Source organism: Phocoena phocoena, chromosome 8 (genome assembly GCF_963924675.1).
Source record: "Phocoena phocoena chromosome 8, mPhoPho1.1, whole genome shotgun sequence".
NCBI lineage: Eukaryota > Metazoa > Chordata > Mammalia > Artiodactyla > Phocoenidae > Phocoena > Phocoena phocoena.
In genome coordinates, this window is record NC_089226.1 from 12,457,537 (window position 1) to 12,471,393 (window position 13,857).

Consider the following 13,857-nt stretch of genomic DNA (forward strand, 5'->3'; position numbering starts at 1 on the left):
AGGTCAGCCTAGAGAGTCACAGGGGGTTGAGCACAGCACACAAGAGTCTCAGGGGAGGTGACTCAGACGTCCAGATAGGCGATCCGGGCTCCCGCTGCATGGCGTTCATGGTGTCACCCCTCCACCAACACACATACTCGAGGAAATAAAGCTGGCAAGCACAAGGGGGAAGCTTTATTCCAAAGGCAGATGGAGGATAAACGTGTGTGTGATGCAGGCTGAGCAGACACCCAGTTAGGCCGACTAACTTAAAGAGTGAAGAAAGGGGGATGTGACTTGGGGGGCAAGATAGAAGACAGGGTCAACTTTAGAGTCAGACAGCTCACCCCGGGAATTCCCACCCCATGGGGAGAGGAACGAGGGGTGAGGTGGCTTAAGCTCTTCTTTCTCAAGGCAATGTAGGTCTGGGAAGTGGGGCAGGATTGAGCATACAGGGGTGAGCTGAGGGCCCAGCTGTGGGGACACGGGGAAGGCAGAGCCAGGAAGGGAAGCAGGGATGTCCAGGAAGCGTGTTCAGGCCCCGTGGCTGCCCTGGGAGGACAGGCCCAGGGGAAATGTCATCTCCTGCTGCCCCAGCCTGCTGAATGCACCAGCACTTGTGGGCCACTGGTGTGTTTTCCCTGTTACCAGTCAAAGGGATCATCTGAAAACCTACAACTGATTCTGGCATTGAGATGTTCTGTCCAGGCTCTGAGGTCCTTGGACTCAAGGGCTATAGTGGTTAATTCTTTTACACATGTCTTCAAAGCATCCCATCCATCTACCCATCCATCCATCCATCCAACCAACCACCAATTCATCTATCCATCCACCCATTCATCTATCCATCCATCTATCCCATAATTTCTGAGTGCTGTGTATGCTGGGGCCTGTTCCAGGTGCCACCGGCATACAGATGAACAAGACAAATGTAGTTCCTGATCTCAGAGAACTTACATTCTAGTCTCATAATAAGAAAGGTGATTTCCGTTGGTGATAGCTTCTTTGAAGGTCATACAACAAGGTAATGTGGTAGAGAGAGATTCAGAGAGAGAACGGAGGTCCCTTAGGGTGGCAGAGAAAGAATGCTTCTTGGAGGAGGTGATATCTGGATTAGACCTAGATAACAAGGTAAAAACAGTAGACTGGAGACTTGGGGAAAGAAGTTTTTGCTAGAAGGAAGAGCAAGTGTACACACCGTATGCTGGAACTAGGCATACTATGTACAAGGAACAAAGAAAAGGCTAGAGAGTGAGGGGCCAGCGATGGGAGATGCAGGCCCTTGTGAGCTCTTAGTCATTTCTCCGGATTGTAGGGATGTTGGTGAAATAGTGGCTGGTGAAGGCAGAGCGTGTTGCTCACTGAGCAGGTGAGCAAATGGTAGCCCAGGGAGATTCAGCCACCAGCGTAAAGCCAGGGATAGACCCAGATTTCCAACTCAAGGTATTTTTTTTCTAAGATCAAGAGGACACTTGGGGCTTCCGTGGTGGCGCAGTGGTTGGGAGTCCGCCTGCCGATGCAGGGGACACGGGTTCGTGCCCCGGTCCGGGAGGATCCCACATGCTAAGGAGCGGCTGGGCCCATGAGCCATGGCCACTGAGCCTGCGCATCCGGAGGCTGTGCTCTGCAACGTGAGAGGCCACGGCAGTGAGAGGTCTGTGTACCGCAAAAAAAAAAAAAAAGGACACTTGCCATCAATGCCACCACCTTGTTACCTAACAGAGGTGACTTCTCCCCCAAGAGATGACCCAGAGACCATCCCTCTGGAGGGAATTCCTGCACCTTGTGCCCCCTTTTCCTGCAGAGTGTAAGGACAGGGGGTCAGAGAAGCCCGGCAAGCCGCCATCGCTGCAGACAACCTTTAGAAGGCAGCTGGAGCTCGCTCCGCAGGAACACAACCAGACACGTGGTGCTTCAGTTTTGTATTGATCGATTACACTTTTGTAGTGTCTAGACAGGTGTGGCAAGGAGGGATTAACCCAGGCCAGCCTGGGAGAGGAAGGACCTGGCCCTGGAAGAGTACGTCTCATGGAAGCAGGTGGACAGGCAGGCCTGTGTATGTGTGTGTCTGGGGAATGGATGGAGGGGGAGCTGAGGAACTGGGCTTTAGGCCTGGAGAGGAAGTGCAAGCAAAGCCTTAGGTGGAAAGCTGGGTAACAGATGGCAGGGAAGGAGAGGACAGGGCTGCCTCTCTCTGAGAGTCACTACATGCCAGGGACAACAAGGAGACTATAGTTCATTGATTTCTCATAATAACCCGGGGGTGGATGCTTGTGTCCATTTTGAGGATGAAGACGTGGAGTGGGGTGGGTCAGAAACACTGGGTGGCTTGTCCAAGCCCACACAGAGGGCAGGGATCTGCACGTGGGGGGCCGGCAGGGGGTATGGGGTGAAGGATAGGTGAGAACGCTCAGCGCCCCCCCCCATTTCACTACCATCTGCACCCTGACGACCCCCAAACGGAACTCAGGCCCAGCTTTGCCCTCTCGCTGGCCTTCCTCACCCACCTTTCCCCACATACTGTATTCCTCTACCTCCAAGTCCCGCCGGCACTTCAGACCCACGTCATCAACTGCGTCTTTGCCGTCTAAAGCTTCTCTTTTTCCAGGGACTGTTTCTCAGTCCATGACTCTACCAGGTGCCTGTCCTCCAAAACCGAGACCAGGAGTCAGCCAGAGTCTCCCCTCTGCCCCCGCCATACCACCTCCCTGCTCTCTCTCCATTCCATAAGCAAGCCCCACCCATTTTACCTCTGAAATTCCTGTGTAATCCATCACTGCCACTCGGACCTGACTGCTGCTGGCATCACTCAAGTCTTCCCTGGAATTACTCAGTAGTTTCTGCACTGGCCTCACTGCTCCTAGCTCCTCCCCAGTGCATCCATCCAGTTTAGCGGATGCCAAGGGCACCTGTGGTCCTCGAGCTTGCTTGAACATGCAACACAGCCACCTGGAGGGCCTGTGAAAATGCACATTGCTGGGCCCCACTCCAGAGTGTCTGATTCAGTAGGTCTGGATGGGACCCCAGAATTGGGGTTTCTGACAAGTCCTAGGTGATCCCGATGCTGCTGGTTCAAGAACCACACTTTGAGAGCCACTGTTCTAGAATCGATTTCCAAACCAAAGATCTAATCATACCACTGCCCCACTGAAAGAGACTCCAGCCACTCCCTACTAGCTTTAAAATATGGTCCCATCTCCCTGCAATGATCTTCACAATCTGTCCCAGACTCTCTCTCCAGCATCACCTCAAGCAACCGGCCTCACTTCACCCTAAGATGCAGAGAGGTCGCACTATTCGTATTCCTTACACCTGTCATATATTTCAAACTCCGTGTCTTTGCCCACACAGTTCCCTCTGCCTGCAGCTCTTTCCATCTTGAGGCTTGTCAAATTCCTACTTATCCGTCAAGGTCCAACTTGACTGTAACTTCCCTTAGAGGCACCACAGTATGTTAGAATGACCGTGGACTTTGATGACAGGCTTGGCTTTGAATTCCAGTTCAGTCACTTGTTAGCTGTGTGACCCTGAGTTCGTCTCTCTGTTAACATGGAGTTAACCTCAGCATCCTCATTGTAAACGGAGAATGATGACATTTATTTGTAAGAGAGGAAATGATGCGTGAGAAATGCCTGGCAGGTAGTAGGTACTCAGTAAACAGTAGATATCATTATTGTTAACTCTGTTCTAAAGCCTTACCTAGCTCTGGAGCTGAATTATTTCTTTTTTCCTCTGTCCCCATAAAATTTTGTGTATGATTCCATTTTGCTTATATCACATGCTGTGGTCTCATAATTTTTATACACTAGGGCTCATTCCTAGTAGAGTAGAAGCCATTGTACAAATTATAGGAATTGATCCTCCTAGCAGACTTAGTGGGCACACAACTTGGCGAACTAAAGGTATCTTTGAAGGAAGAAAATTGACAGGTGGATAGAGCCCCAAACCAGAGCACATGCTTGGTAAGCAGCGTGAGGCAGGTTTCAGGCCCCACTCACCCCTTGTACTGTATACAACCTGCACAACCAGCCTTGGAGTCTCTATGTAGGTAGAATATGAGCCCAGTGAAAGTAAAACCTGGGTCCTGTTCAACCTGAAGTCACAACCAATGTTGAATCAATGCATGTAGGGCCAAGGAATATTGCCCGAGGATGGGAAGCACATAAGTAGTATTAATAGGGCCTGGCCCCAGGTTCGGGAACAGGATCCTTACCCCTGGGGCAGGGGACAGTGCAAGAACCAGGGTTAGCAACATTAGAGACTCAGGCTTTGGAGAATAACCAGCAGCTGAATTACTGGGTGCTTTGGGGAACAAGACAGAGGTTAAGTGTCCACGTGCTGAACTGGACCTCTTGAAACGACCCCTGACCTCAGACCACAGCCTGGTGCATGGCTGAGCTTGCAGGTGACACCTCACCTCTCCATGTGAGGTGAGCAATCAGGACCAGAGGATTCTTAGGAGATATTAAGGTACCACTTTCCATAGCTTCCTTCCCTACCCTGGCCCCAAATCAATTCCCTACTGCCTGTCTCTTCTGTGTCACAGCAAGCCAATCTCTCAGAAGGCTTTCAGATGCCTTAATTAATCCATTTTCATTTCCCTAGCAGACCCTCACTCCCCTTAACAGCTGGTACTCGGCAGGGAAGGCGGAAATAATTCCCAAGAAGTGAACCTTTTGACAAATTTCCCAGGCTGCTTCTAGACACCCATGGCGTTTGGAGGAGTTCCCAGTCTGGAGCTGCTGGGGTAGCTCTGAACATAAATGAACTCCAAAGCCCCCTGGGATTCCCATCCATATCAACTTCTTTAGCGGAAAAGAACACTCACGGGGGTCTAAGGACAGCCAGGCAAAGGCTCTGCTCTCTTTTCCTGAGTCTGTGGCTCACCTTCTCTGAGCCTCATGTGCTATGATCCTGGGGAGGGAAGCGGCTTGACACTGCTTCCTGGGAGATGAGGATTTAAGCTGTGCACCCTCACAGGCGATGTACAATGTCTTTCCTTGGTCCTGCCCTGCTTAGGGCTCCCCCGGCAACCTGCTCACCTCTCTCATGCCCACACTAGAGCACACGTTTCTTTTACGTGTCTATCCTCTGCCTACCTCCATACCACCTCATCTGTAAGCTCTCAAAGACAGCAGCAAGTCTCATCTGTCCTTTGACCCCACACCTCCAGCACAGTCGCTGGCTCACTGTGTTAAATTGCTACCTGCTGATGGATTAATCCGTTGACGGCCCTGTTTTCTACACCTCGGGTTGACAGTTGGGTTGATGGAAACCTGCTGAGGAATGAACTCCCTAAGTGTATTCAAGGCATGCTTATCAGCTGGTGCCTTGCTCTGCACGATCCGAGGGAACTCGCTGTTAACACCTGCCTGTGTCCCAGGCACTGTGTTAGGTGCACATGGATATCAGGATGAATAAGATACTGTGCTTGCCTGCAAGGAGCTGGTGGCCTCACTGCCACTAAGAACCCGTCCCGGAGGTCCCCGTTCAGAAGTAATTTCTGCCTCCTACTCTGCTCTTTATATATGATGAAGTTTGTATTTGTAACAGAGCACTTATCCTGTACAACCCTGGGTTAAAATAATTTCCGTCCGTCTGTCTGCCCTTCTTGCTGGACAGCTCCTAGAGGAAAGGGACCTGGCTTCAAATCCTGGCACTTCCAGGTGCCGGCCTCTCTGGGGCTGTGCATTCTTGGTCTATAAAAAGGAAGTAGTGGGCTTCCCTGGTGGCGCAGTTGTTGAGAGTCCGCCTGCTGATGCAGGGGACATGGGTTTGTGCCCCGGTCCGGGAAGATCCCACATGCCACAGAGTGGATGGGCCCGTGAGCCATGGCCACTAGGCCTGTGCACCCGGAGCCTGTGTTCCGCAACAGGAGAGGCCACAGCAGTGAGAGGCCCACGTACAGCAAAAAAAAAAAAAAAAAAAAAAAAAGGAAGTAGTTATAACACCCACTTCCTGGATAACAGGGTTGAGGATGTAAGTGTAATCCATGTGACCCTCTCACACTGGCCACCCAGAACCTCCTCTCTTTTTGCCATTCTCCTGGTCCAGCCTATTCCTTCCTCTCTATTCTCCTAGCAAGTAGACGCAGAGGACAGGAAGGCTGAACCAAAATCACTCTCCGCTCCAGCCACCAGTTCTCACACGCCCCTGGTGATGCAGTAAGACGAGCACAAGACAGGGGTCTGAATAGGGTATGAGTCTGGGCTCTGGCCGCTTGCTGTGAGTCTGAGCTTGGGTTAATTGCTGACTCTCTGAGCCTCCATTTCATCTGGAAAATGGAGTCACAATCCCCGCCATGCACAGATAAATGAAATAGTATGTCTAGAGCTCCTGCCTAGTGCCTGGCCCTTGGTCAGTAGCCATCACCGGCCCCCTCTCCTTCCTGGGGGCTCAGCTTTGAACAAGGAAGAGGTGCCTTCAGCAGAGGACACCCCCATTCTAATTCTCTACAAAGCCATGGGAATGGAGAGGAAAAAGAAAATCTGAAGGCCCATGGCGGAGCCCTTCACTGAAAGCTGGTGATAGACAGGTAGGGAGGTTCACAATCATCGCAGGCTGAGGCTCCAGAGGCCCAGCCACAGTCTTCTGGGGGCTGTGCACCTCACCCCTGAATGCAGAGAGAGGGGAGCAGTCACAGAGGCAGACAGCAGAGCCCAGCTGCATGGGCGGCAGCAGACACAGTCATCTCAGAAGAAAGGCTGTGCGGCTGCAGTCTCCAAACTGCCTTTATTGGCTTTTGATCAGGTGGGTGAAAGGACTCAAGTGACAGAAAAGAACCTCTGAGAACTCAAAATGAGGCAAAGAGTTGTAAAGGGAGGGTCTGATGAGAGATGGACAGCAAAGGCGGTTGTGGTCCAAGATGCAGCCCAGGGCTCTGGCCCTTTTATTCTCAAGGACGACAGCCTGTGGATAATGAACCAGACAAGATGGATTTCCTCCCTTCCCAGGTCTTGGGGGGTGGTATGCAGGGACCACTGCTTGACATGCATCCCTCGAGAAGCCATTCCAGGAAGGACCTTGCTCGGAGTCAAACAGCCCTCCCTCTTCTCCCGAGAGGCAGGATGAGCTGAACCCATGCTTAAAAGTCTCCGGGAAAGGGGGGCTCCCTCACGCAGTAGGTCCTAGAATTAAACGCTGAGACCCCACACCGTCGCCATTTTCTCCCGCGCATCCTCACCGCCATTGCCTTCCTTCGGGCCCCATCCCGTCCCCCTGCATCACTGGACCATCCTCTGATGAGTATACCTGCATCTGGTGTTCCCACCTCCAATCCATCCCCCTCTCCCTGTCGGACTAACCTTCCGGAATCAACGCCAATTACGCCACTCTTCCCCTCCTGGAATAAAACAAACAGACCACCTCACTCTTCAACAGCTCCCCATTAGCTCTCTGGACATAGTTTAAGTATCCAACCATTTAAATCCTGTCACGATTGGCCCCTGCCTACAGCACTCCTCTCCTCCACTCCCTGCAGCACCTGACACCAGCTGCAGAGAACCACTCACACTGCCTGGCATGATCTCAGCCTTTGTTGCACCTAGAATATTCTTTTCTACTGAGATGATGCTTCTCCATCCTCAGTACTCTGTTCAGTGGTCCTTTCCTGGGTGAGCCCTTCCCTGTCCATATCTGTACATACCTTGACAGTGCTTCCACCAGACCTACCCCTGCCACTCACTACCCACGTGACCGTGAACGGGTTCCTTATCTGCTTTGCGACTCAGTTTCCTCACCTGCAACATTTGGTTATTGTGAGGACTAGATGAGTTAGTATAGTCAAGCACTGAAAACAGTGCCTGGCCCACAGGAAACACTTAGTAAATGTCAGCCATCGTTATTCTCATCATTATTAATATTACTAATAGAGCATGTATCACACTGTACGGGAGTTCTTGGTTTGCCTCTTTGAGTAGATCCTGAATTCCTTACCAGCAACCCCTCACATCCACATGGTGCTTGTCAGAAAGGGAGCACTTTGATGACTGAATGAAGGAATGAATGAATTGTTGAATTAAAATTGGAGTTCACCTCTTCCTATTTGAGTAAATGCAGAGACCAGGCTTTAAGGAGGAGAAGAAAGCCGTCCCTGAGTCTGGCCGTCACATGCGGAAAGAGTCGAGCTTGCAGTTTTAGTCCCTGGATCTGTACCTTGATTTTAAAGAATAGAATTCTATGACCTATTTGCAGTTAAAATAGTCTCTGGCTTCAAGGTGAAAAGGAATCCCAGGGGACTAGTTGTATTTTTATTTTCGTTCAGCAAAATGGCTCTGGACAACTTTCCCAGTGGATTAAGGCCACAGACAGCCCACCCTACCAAGTCTCTGGCAAACTCTCTCCACAATCCTTTCTCCCAGGGAACCAGGAGGGGAAATGGAATGAGGTATTTCAGCTTCATTTATACTTAATTCATCAAAATGTCATTGGTAAGAGCTATTCGATGTCCAAAGCTTATGAGCCTTGAATCTAAGCCTTCTAAAGCCCTTTTCTCTTTGAACCTAAACGGGCCGTTCTGCCAGTGTGGCGTTGAAAGCCAGCAGGGTACTTGGTTCTGAGCTTGGAAGCTGGAGGGGGGTCTCTCTCTTCCTGAATGTGCTTTGCTCTCTCCCAAGCTGGGCCCCAAGGATGTGAAATGTAGTCTCTCGCCTTCCAGGATACCAGTGCTCAGGGCTGAACTGACAAGGATGCCTCACACACACCGGGCGAGAGGAGAAGGGGTCAGAGAGCTCATCCGTCCAGCTCTTCCGCTTTAAAGATAACGTGCAATTCCTTTATGGGCCAGAATCAGACATGGGTACCAAATTCTGGGCATCCTCCAAATGTTCTGCCTAGAAGGACCTCTCAGGAGGGGATGCCATTTGTGACTGGAGGCAGATGAGGCTGTAATTCCAGCAGGAGAGGCCATATGCTGTGGCTGAGGACTCAGGTGCCCATTCGCTGGCTGTGGGACCTTGGGTGAATCATTTGTATTTCTAAGCCTCAGGTGCTCACCCATAGGACGGGGATAAGGATATTCACTTCGCAGAGCCATTGTGGATGATAAAGAGGCAATGCTGTGAAAGCAGTTTCAAACATGAAATCAGTGCACAAGGGCTTCCCTGGTGGCGCAGTGGTTGAGAGTCCGCCTGCCACGGCAGGGGACGCAGGTTTGTGCCCCGGTCCGGGAAGATCCCACATGCCGCGGAGCGGCTGGGCCCGTGAGCCATGGCCGCTGAGCCTGCGCGTCCGGAGCCTGTGCTCCGCAACGGGAGCGGCCACAACAGTGAGAGGCCCACGTACCGCAAAAAAAAAAAAAAAAAAAAAAAAATCAGTGCACAAATGTGGGGGGCGACTAGGACAACACCCAGGACAGACACACCCCTGACTGCAGTGCTTCCCAGTTATCCACTGAGGGAAGAAGTGCTCGTGTCTTGGCAAGGATTCCAGATCCCTTCATGAATGCGCCGTTCCCCAACCCTCTCTGTCCTGCCCACCTTGACTGTCATTACCCCCCACCCCCCGCCACGATGCTCCAGCCACGTGACCGTCCCTGCCTCTCCTCAATCCCTGAGAGATGCATTCTCAACTCCCAGCAGCCACTTCCATAAACGATTTCATTCTAAACAATAGCCAACATCCCAGATCCACAGCTCCTTCTAGCTACAACCCTTTATCTTGCTTTCCCATAAGAGCGAAGCTACTTTGAGGAGTATTACACAATGATTCAACCATTGCAGTCTGATTTCAATCCAGCCACCCACTGAAACCGCTCTTGCCCGTGGCTTCTGCACTGCTAAATCTGATGAAGGCTCTTCTGTACTTCCTTTCAAGAGGTGGGAAACTTCTTTACCCACTCTCTCTCAGCAGCCTTCACAGGCTCTCCTCCCTCACCTCCCTCTTGAACGTATGATTTTCCCCCTGGGGATTCCTTCTCTCCTCACAGCTTCAGTAACCATCTACATCCACTCCCGCACCTAGAGCTTCGATCCGCTGAGCCCATTCTAGCCAACTCTTGCTGAATGTCCCTACCTGCGTGTCCAAAAGGCTTTTCAAAGTTACCATTTTCAAAGCTGAAATCATCCCTCTCCTTCCTCCCAGACCTATTTTTCTCCTGAACTTTCCACCTCAATGACTGGCACCACCATCCACCCAGATGTCCACGTCAGAAACCTGGGTGTCATCCTACTCTTGTCCCTCTCCCCTTGGCCACATCCATTTGGTCCCCGAGTCCTGATGATTTATCTGTTAAATAGTTTCAACAGGTTACAAAACAGCATAAGCATTATGATCCAGTTTAAGGAAAAACTTGAGTAAAGTATATACTCATTAAGAAATCAGAAGGGCCCATATGGAAATGTTAACCATGGGTATTACTAGATGGTGGAATTACAAGTAAATTTTTGTCTTTTAAAACATACATATTTTGTAAAGACTGCATACCTCTATATAAAAGAAAAACTGTTATCTTTAAAGATAGCCTCTGAATAGGTACCTTCCTCTAACTCCTAAGTTACTTTTGGTTCTCATCAACTGTTGGAGCAACATGACCTTCTACCCGGTTCCCCTACCTCCAGGCTTGTCCCGCCCCTCCACATTCCATGCTGTAGAAGGTCATATAGGACCTTCGTCAGTGAGCACTGCCCACTTCCTAGCCTCGCTTTCTACCATGCTCTGTTCCAGGTATAGTGACCTGAAAGAGAAACTACCATATGCACCTTCCTGTCTCCACACCTTGGACCCTGGTTCCTTCCCACCTGGCATGTTCTTCTCTCTCCATGTCCCTCCTCTCCCTGGCCAACTTCTCCTGGTCCTTAAAGATTCAAGTCAAGCATCACCTCCTGCAGGCGTTTTCCCTACACATCACAAGCAGAGTCAGGAGGCTGTCCTCCAGTCCTCTCACCATCCCCTATCCCTCCCCATCCTATAGCCTTTCTTCCTCTGCTTTTACCCAACTGGTCCCCCATCAAATAGTGACCTAGGGACTACCTCATTCAACTTTGTTTCTGAATACCTTGAACAATTTCAATTAAAAGCTCACTTTAAATAAATTTAGTGGGGTGATACAGGAGGAGGCTGAGGCTGTTCTGAGGGCATCTTCTTCTTCAAGCTGCTCTAGTCCATCTCCTCCTCTCTGCCAAGTATACCTCCACCAAGACACACCATCACTTCTGTGCAGTCCTGCTGTGGGCTCAGCTGTGAAGGATGTGACTGGAGTAATATAAATGCAAACCCAAGAGGCTCCCAAACAGACATGGTTCTCATCTCCCCTGCCCAGACACAGCCCTGGGGGTGAGAGGCCAGCCACCTGGCCCATTTTATGTGAATCCACTTGTTTTCACTCCAACCACACTCCTACTTTTAATGGGATTTACACCAAAAGACAGGCTCTGATGATTTCTAAACATAAGCAGAAAATATGCTTGAATGCTCTTCCACAACCAACACGCCACATGTCCAAACCGCAACGGTCTTGGGTAAGCAGGTGACAATGGAGGGGATATGGGGATATATGTGTCCGTATAGCTCATTCACTTTGTTATACAGCAGAAACTAACACACCACTGTAAAGCAATTATACTCCAATAAAGATGTTAAAAAAAAAAAAAAGCAGGTGACAATGGATGTGAAAGACTGAGGCTCTAGAATGCCCAGTGGAGATGACCCAGGCCTCTACTCCTTACTGCACATCACTCCAACATCCAGGAAGCTACTGCCTTCCTCACACTCTCTAAAAAGAAGAAATTCCTGTATGTCAAACTTTCTATGCGTGTGTGCATACTCAGGTGTGTGTGATTTTAAATCCTTCCAGAGATTCTTTCTAGATAAACACTGAAGCCTTGGGGGATGGAGCGGAAAAGATAAAATAAGTTACGTAAGAACACCCAGCTAGTAAGGGCGTGAATTGATGTTAGGTCTAACTTCAAGATTCACGCTCTCAGACCACGAGCACTGAAGTCAGACAAGGGCTTAAATGCTGGCTCCGAACTCACCAGCTGTGCGATCTTTGGCAGGTTACTTAAGCTCTCTGAGCCTGTATTTCCTCATCTGTGTAAGTGACAGATTTAGGTGCCGTGACCTCTGTGGTCTCTTCCACTTGGGACATCAAGTAGCCCCAAGGCTCTACTGTTACAACCTCTGACTCGTTCCTGTGCAGCTTGGGGAGGGGGTCGTACAGGAAGGATGCAGGCTCTAGGACTGCTGTGCTCCTCGGAGAACGCTGGGGCAGACACATCAAAGCGTTGAACCCCGGGGCAGAGCAGGGCCGGGGTCACGCACTCCTGCCCAGAATAAGCCCCCACTCCGTGGCATTCAGACGACCTTCTGGCAGACATGCTCTTCTCATTCTTCACACATCAGCTCAAACATCATTTCCCAAGGGAAGCCTTCCCTCCCCTGTCCCCTTGCCTCTCAAGGCTGGACCCCTCCCCCGCAGGTACCCTCTCATAGCTCCTTCTACTTCCCCTTTCTTTGTACTGAACACAGTGTGTTAGTGATATCCTGCTGTGATCATTCATTAATATCTGTCTCTCACTAGTAAGATTCATAAGGGTAGTGAGTATGTTTATTTTGTCCCCCATTGTATCTCCATTGTCTAGGAAAGAGGAAAGTGTTCCATGGATCTGTATTGAACGAATGGGTTAATTAGTTAAGTAATTAATACTACACAGTCAAGTCTTGATGAGACCAAAGCAGCAGTGTTTTGACTTGCAAGCCGACCTGGAGTGAATTTTAAGATCCTGTCTGATTGCCCAAGTCGTTCAGTACGAAGCTGCATGTCCTTGAGCCTTGGATTCCTCTCCTCTTCCTGCAAGTCCATGTCACAGCTCATTTGGGAGTTGATGAGGGTACGGCTGTGCACTGACTCTGACATCCCTGAAGTCACCCCACCAATCACCAGGAAGGCCAAGGGGGCTGAAGAGACAGGCTCAAGGTGACAGAGTACATCGGTAAGAAGGGAAGGAAAAGGCCTAGCATTTCAGCTTTCTGGGGTTTAACCACTGGACTGCATCTCTACCAGGGGATCCCAACAAGAGGACTGCTTCGGGAGGAGCTCTGGGACTTCGAGAAAAGCCGCACATCCTTTGCTGTGGAAGGAAGTGTGGGCATCGTCAGCTGGGGACTTGAGTCTCAAAGACAGCAGACAGCTCCCTGAAGAAGTCTTCACCCTCCCACTCTGCCCCTGTGAGAGGCTCCCAGGGCTCCCTGGGCCTTCTGCCACCTTCTGTTGATTGTTTGCAAGCCTCTCCCTGACAGCAAAGCCTCCCTCTGGACTCTAGGAACTGGACAGTTCACCGTCTCGCTGAACAAGTCTTGCCGCTGACCCCGCTGGGTCACTGCAAATGCTGTCAGGCAAACTCCTCACCACTGTCCCACCTTGGCTCTCAATTACCTTCTCCATGCTCTTGTCTATACAGAACTTTTCATCATGCATTGCCAAGGATCACTTATTTAATACCCGGACTAACACTTTTATCCTTCAAGACTAGGATTTAAAAAATGTATATTTTACCCCAAGTTTGGTACATATAAAGGGTTAAGATCATATTAATTCAATGGATAAAGAGGAGGGAGAAAAGAAGGAAAGAAAAAAGCAAGCAAGAGTGAAAGGGAGGGAGGATAAAAAGGAAGGAGAGAAGGAAGGGCCTAGACTTATGCAGACCTTTCTTGGTGACATCCCACTCCAGCTGAGGTCATGTTCTTAGGTGGGAAGAATGTGGGTTCTGGAGTTAGACAAATCTGGGTTCAAATCCCAGCCCCGTCTCACCCTAACTGTGGCTTCAGACAAGTCATTTAAGCTCTCTGAGTTCAGCTGGCGCCTTTGTAAAATGAGGATAACAGCTAACTAAAAGGTATATTCCCAGAGGAATATACTGGCTGGGAGGCTGCAGGGGCTCC

The 13,857-nt window shown here is 50.2% G+C and overlaps 1 protein-coding gene across 1 annotated transcript in view; it reads right to left on the reverse strand.

The window, feature by feature from the left end:
* Nucleotides 1-13,857, reverse strand: part of GRIK4 (glutamate ionotropic receptor kainate type subunit 4) — a 315,159-nt gene that overhangs the window by 68,053 nt on the left and 233,249 nt on the right. The gene's annotated exons all lie outside the window — the stretch shown is intronic.